Genomic DNA, 6,000 nt, shown 5'->3' on the forward strand with positions numbered 1-6,000 from the left:
CTCGCATACCACACGTCAGCACCTCCTCTGTCCAGGCACTTTGCTGAGCCTATTACGGATGTTGTTTTACTGTCCTGTTCTTACCCTGTGTCCCTCAGAGGTAGACGAGATTCTTAAGTTCAGGCCGGCTTCTGTAAGAGAACTGAGGACCCCAACCCTTGTTGTGTAAAAGTGTTCCACTTTGTGGCAAAGGTTGGAATCTACAAATTCACCAGTAGTGTAGATTTGTAGATTTGATCGCTTAGATGTTTATTTCGTGGTCGCTAGGTGTGCACACCCAATCAGGCGCCCGGAACGTGGTGATGGGTGGACACAGTAACCCTGGCCCCTGCTCGCACCTGGCGGTTCACATTTAAATGAATTACACCGAGAAACCTTCCTCTCCGGACTCCTACTATCACACGAGCCGTCTTTCCAGTGCTCTGCGTCTGGGGCCGTGAGCGACCGTGCGGTTGGGTAGATACAGAAATCCCCATCCTCCCGGAAAGTCCTGTTGGCGGTCTGCTCTGGCAGGGACAGCAGACCCTGATCAGGCCAGCAGTGAAAGTACCGCAGCGGTGGCTATCAGTACAGAGAACGTGTGGGGCCTGGGAAGGTTCCGCAGGGGATTTCAGGGAAGGCGAAGGCGTGTTTGAACTAGACTTGCGGCCTGCGTGCCGAGAGCCAGGGCCAGCACTAATGAGAGGAGGCCAGAGGCCAGGGAGGTCTGGGTCGATGCGGTGGGCAGGCCGTGGGGCGCTGCGCGCAGAGAGAGGACAGAGGCGGAGAGGCCGGGTCATGAGCTCTAATCTGGCTCTGACTCCTGCGCCTGGCTGCAGAGCGCTGGAAAGGCGTGCTCCAGGGCTTCCATTCTGCAGTGTCTCCTCTTCCTTCTCTTCCTCCTCTCTGCTTTGGAGTTCGCCACAGCCAGAGTAAAGGATGCTGTAATGATTCCTTTTTGAGACAAAAACCTTTCTTTTTTGCGGCAGGGAGAGTGGTTCCCAGTACCGGGAACCGAACTCACGGCCTTGAAAAAACCTTTCTTGATGCTATCTATGTCCCTCTTGATTTTTCTGTTCTTGTAGTAAAACTCATTGAGGGAGTTGTCTGCTGGCTACCTCCATTTCTTTTTTTTTTTTGTCTTTTTTTGAGACAGGGTCTCGCTACGCGGTTCAGGCTGACCTTGAGCTCACTTTGTAGCCCAGGCTGGCCTCGAACTCGCAACGATCCTCCTGCTTCAGCCTCCCGAGTACTGGGGTTACAGGCGTGCGCCACCACGCCCGGCTAACCTCCATTTCTTTATTTTTTTTTCTCCTTTTTTGGGGGGTGTTTATTGAGACAGGATCTCACTCAGTATATAACCCAGGCTGGCCTTGAACTCGTGGTAGTTCTCCTGCCTCAGCCTCCTGGGTGCTGGGATTACAGGTGTGCGCCACCACACTTGGCTCCATTGGCTTTTGGGCGCTTCCCTGTCGGCCCTCTGCAGGTCCTCCTCAGGCTCCTTGGCTGTGTCTTTCTCCTCCTTCGTCGCGCGAGTGTGCCAGGGCCCTGTCCTGGGCTTTCTTCATGTGCCTGCACTCCCTGGTGAGCTCGTCCACCGCCAGAGTCTGGAGTTAACATTAGCAGCAGCTCAACCAGGCCAGGCTGCCCACCTGTTTGGTCAAACGCTGGTCCGGGTGTCGCTGCGGAGGCGGTTTGCGAGTGTGATTAAACGTGACCTCAGCAGCCTTTGGGTAAGGCAGGCTGCCCTCCCAGCCAGCTGGAGCCTTGAGAAAAGACGAGGCCTCCTGAGGAGTGGGGCAGAGAACACTGTCTCTGGATGCGGCTTGCACGCCCAGCCCTGTGGCTTTCAGCCTCCATGGTCTCGGGAGTTGGCCCTTCCCCCACCCCACAGACTCGGCCTTCCTGGAAACCCCTCATAGACGCCGCGTGAAATCTCTTTCCTGTCTGACCCCCTGGTTTCCTGTCCTGCTGTGGCCTCTCCTGGACTCCGGGTGCATGCATGCACCCAGCGGCGATTGAGTGCCTCCATTTGGATGGTCGTTGGGGCTCCAAACCTGCCACGCCTGTGTCCCAAACCACTGCTCTCCACAGCCTGGCCGCTCCACTCCCTGCTGGTCTGTGCTGACTCAGCTGCTTCCAGCCTTCCTGCTTCCCTGCCCTGCTGTGTCCTTTCTTCTTCCGGTGCATAGAGCTCTTTCAAAGGAGGAGAGCCATGGGGTGGCAGCCTGAGGCCTAGAGTTGGTACAGGGCGTCAGCAGATGTCTTTAAATCACAGAACTACAGTGTATGTGATGATGAAAGTGATGGGAGAAAGAACAAAAAATGGGCAGGTGGCAGGCGGTCAGTTTCTGAGTGAAGTTCTTTTTGCCTTTTCTATTTTCTTTCCTTTCTTTGTAGTACTGGGGTTTAAATCCAGGCCCTTCACCTTGAGCTGCATCTCCTGCCCTTTTTATTTTTATTTCTGAGACCAGTCTTGCTAAATCACTAAATTGCCCTGGCTGGGCATGAATTTGCACTCCTCCTGCCTCAGCCTCCCAGAGTGCTAGGATCACAGGTCTGTGCCCCAACACCCAGCTGAGAGGGAGTTCTGGAAGCTTGAGACAGCAAGAAGAGATGCCATACACAAATGGAGAAGTGGGCCTTCGCTATGTAGAGTGCAGGCGGGGGATTTGGCAGTTAGGCAGCTAGGTGGGAAATGCAGGGGGAGTCTCTGGTTCTCTTTTCCTCCAGAGTAGAAAGTAGGTTATGATCCAGGGAGAAGGTCTCTGTCGAGGCATTAGAAGTTCAAGAAAAGAGGGATGTGTAGGAAAGAGTCATTTTGGAAGCAGGGGATGCAGTTGTAGCAGGGATGACAAGGATTGCTGGGCAGGGCTGGGGGGACACGTGGCGTTTTCTGCGGCTCCCTCTAGAAGTGGCTCACCAGTTAAACTTTACCGCGTTCCGGGTTGCTCGCCTCTCCCTCTGGAGTTAGATTGTAGGTTCTTCTTGTTTCGAACAAAGAATTGAACAAAACCAGCGAAAAGCAGTGGTAAAATTTATTTGAAAAGCTAAAGTGAAGAGTGAGGGAGAGACTGCAGAGTGAGCTTGGGGCACGTGAAAGAGGAAAACGCAATAAAAGGACACTCTGGAGAAAGCAGGGCAGACTACCGAGGAAAGCCAGCATAGCAAGCTTCTTGTGGTGCTTGCGTCCTTATATCAGTGCAGATCTGTAGGAAACCTAAGAGAACCTCTACATCTGGTCCTGAGAGACGGTGCTGGGATCCTGCTCCTCAGGCTGAGGTCAGCATGAGGCATCCTGTTGAAAGCCTGCTGGAGCTCTCAGGAGAAGTCCAGGTGCAGGGCTTCAGGAACTGGTCTGTGCATGGCTGTGATCTTGGAATTAGCAGGTCACGCCCACTTTCCCAGACAGTTTTGCCACGCCCTAGTCTCTTACATCAGTGAAGGTTTGTGGTCCTCTGTTAAAATCACTTACTTTCTGTGTTTTCTCCTGCAGTGTGGGGTGCAGGCTGTGTGGGGAGGTAGGATTAACAAGAAAGGATGTGGCCCGGAGAGGACGGTTCTAGCTTAGTGGTGTCTGTGAGGTTTGTTAGGGATGGGCAGTAGTTGATGCAGCAGGACCGTGGACCAAACGCCTGCAGTGATCTCACTGCTCAGATGGCAGGCCGGGAGCCCGCGGATCTTCCCAGCATTTCCTGAGTACCCGTTATATGCCAGGTTCTGGGGAGACAGACAGACAAAGCAAGGCCTTGCCTTTCCAACCAAGTATGTGTTATGGTTTGTGTCTGGGTGTCCCCCCAAAGCCTCATGTGGCCACGGGGCAGGCTTTTAGAGTTAGATTATGGGTGTGAGAGCTACACCCGCTCTGGGGTGGATAGTTTGCATATGTAAGGGAGAGAAAGAGGGTGCTTCTGGCCATTTCCTCCCTTGTGTGTTTTTGTTGCTTTGCTGTGTTCTGCCGCCATGAGCGTAGCCCTCTCTGCCATGTGCCACTCTGCCTCGTAATCTGCCAAGTATGAACTGAAACCTCCACAAACTGTAAGCGAAATAAACCTTTCCTTCCCTAATTTTGGGCGTCAGGTATTTTGTCCCGGCAATGAAAAAAAAGTAACCAAGACAGTATGTAAGGATTTAGGGGTGTTACTATTATTACGGACCTGGGGACACAAAAAGAGGAAGGAGAGATTAGCGCCAGGTGGGGATCGGGGAAGCCCTCCCAGAGGGGGTGGCGTTTCAAATGAGCTTGGAAGGCCTAGCTTTCAGCGGGAGATGATCACTTTAGAACAGGGAGGGTCATATGAGCCGGGCCAAGAGGTGAGAGATTGTGATTCGAGTAAAGGCAGCAAAGCAGGGAGTAGGGCGGGGGAAACTTCTTTAGCCCAGGAACAATGTGGTTCAAGTTCCTCATGTAGCCTTTGTCCGAGCTCTCAAAGTCAGGGTCACTGGTGTTCAGTGCACTGTTTCAAGTTAGGTGACCGAAACACCTAAGTATTTACTATTGTACTGGGGATTGAATCCAGGGGCTTTGCACTGAGCTGTGTACCCTTAGCTCTTTTTTGATTTTTTATTTTGAGATGGGTCTTCCTGTCTCAGCCTCCCAGAGTGCTGGGGTTGGTTTAGGAGAAGTGGAACTCCCAACCTGCTAGATGTCAGATGTGCGGGGTTGTTGTCCCTGAAACTGAAGCATGAATCCCAAAGGACAGAGGAGGTTAAGCATAGGGAAGGTTTGCTGGGGACTAGGAGTAGCTCCTGAGGGACAGGAGGGGTCCCAGGTGGGTTGCCATCGAGGTCATATTTCTGAGAATGTCTTATAAGGTAAAGTCAAGAGGTGGGTCCAGAATCACCAGGTGGGTACAACGTGGGTGAAGCTGTAACAAATCAATAAGATTACAAGTGTGGCCACTTAGGTAATATTGATGCCCCACCTTCCTTAAATCTACCTCCAAGCCACAATTCTCATGTCTCCACCGTTCACTGACTTCTCTGTAGATTAATTTTTATCTAATTTAGCTGCCTATTAGATGACAGGTGTAGCCCATCATGTCCTGTTTCTAAACCATGCTTTAAAACTGAGCTGGATTTTCATTTCTCTTCAGAATAAGGAGTTGTGGCCCTGGGCCACGGGCTGCTACTGTACAGACTAAGTGGGGGAAGGCAAACAAAGAGGCTGACAGCTCCCTTCAGGAGAGCCAGGAAGAAACTTTATGCGTTTCCCCTGAGTCCCAGCTTCTTTGCTTCTTCACTGGGGACTGCACCCAGGGCCTTCACTCTGCTACATTCCCAGCACTATTTTGACTTTGGCCTGGGCTGGAACTTGCAATCCTCCTGCCTCAGCCTCCTAGTGTGCTGGGATGACAGGTGTGGGCCACCACTGCTGGCTTCTTTACTCCCTGCTCGCTGTTTCCTGGGCACTGACGCGTCGCTAAGCCGTCCTGTCTTCCAGGATCCCCGAGGCCTGAGTCAGGTAGGGGCTCGCACCTACGCACCTAGGAACCAGACCCGGGGGGCCTGCGACTAGACCTGCCGGCTTTGCATCTGGAAGGGGCTAGAAGGAGCGGGTGGTAGCCCCCAGGTCAGACCGTGTGGCTGCGAGCTGCGCGGAGGCAGGGATCTCCCAGCTGGTGCCCTTGGGGCGGCGGGCACCTGGAGTTAGACGTAGGACCGGAACAGAACGAGTCCCCGGAGGTGTGCTGTGAGAATGTGTCACTTTGTGGGAGGGTTAGTCAGGATGCGCTGGGCATTTCTTTAAAAACTCAGGAACTTCCTCTAGGGGATTACCGGGCTGAGTAACCCACGACCGCGGGCAGTGGTCCCCGCGCTGCTGTTCGGGACAGCGGAGTTCCTCCGAGGAACGCCCAGGTCACCCGTGCCAAGGACACCGGAAGATCGGAGTGTGCGAGACCCAGGTGACAGCGGGCGGCCGCGGGCGTCGGCGGGGTGGGCCCCCCAACCTCGGTCCCGAAGCTGTCCCGCGTGGAGGGCGGGCCGGCGCGCGCCCCGCCGAGTTTTGCTTTGTCACCC

At 53.8% G+C, this 6,000-nt stretch overlaps 1 protein-coding gene across 2 annotated transcripts in view; it reads left to right on the top strand.

The window, feature by feature from the left end:
• The window catches only part of Txnrd1 (thioredoxin reductase 1), a 64,854-nt gene that overhangs the window by 18,977 nt on the left and 39,877 nt on the right, over nucleotides 1-6,000 (top strand). Inside the window, exon 1 of one of the 2 annotated variants that reach the window (XM_005374593.2) lies at nucleotides 5,761-5,885. The exons of the other annotated variant lie outside the window; for it this stretch is intronic. The gene's annotated coding sequence lies outside the window, so the exon portion shown is untranslated. Of the gene's footprint in view, nucleotides 1-5,760; nucleotides 5,886-6,000 lie in introns of those variants that run through there. 2 annotated transcript variants of the gene reach the window in all.

Source organism: Chinchilla lanigera, unplaced genomic scaffold (genome assembly GCF_000276665.1).
Source record: "Chinchilla lanigera isolate Chin_1 unplaced genomic scaffold, ChiLan1.0 scaffold00004, whole genome shotgun sequence".
NCBI lineage: Eukaryota > Metazoa > Chordata > Mammalia > Rodentia > Chinchillidae > Chinchilla > Chinchilla lanigera.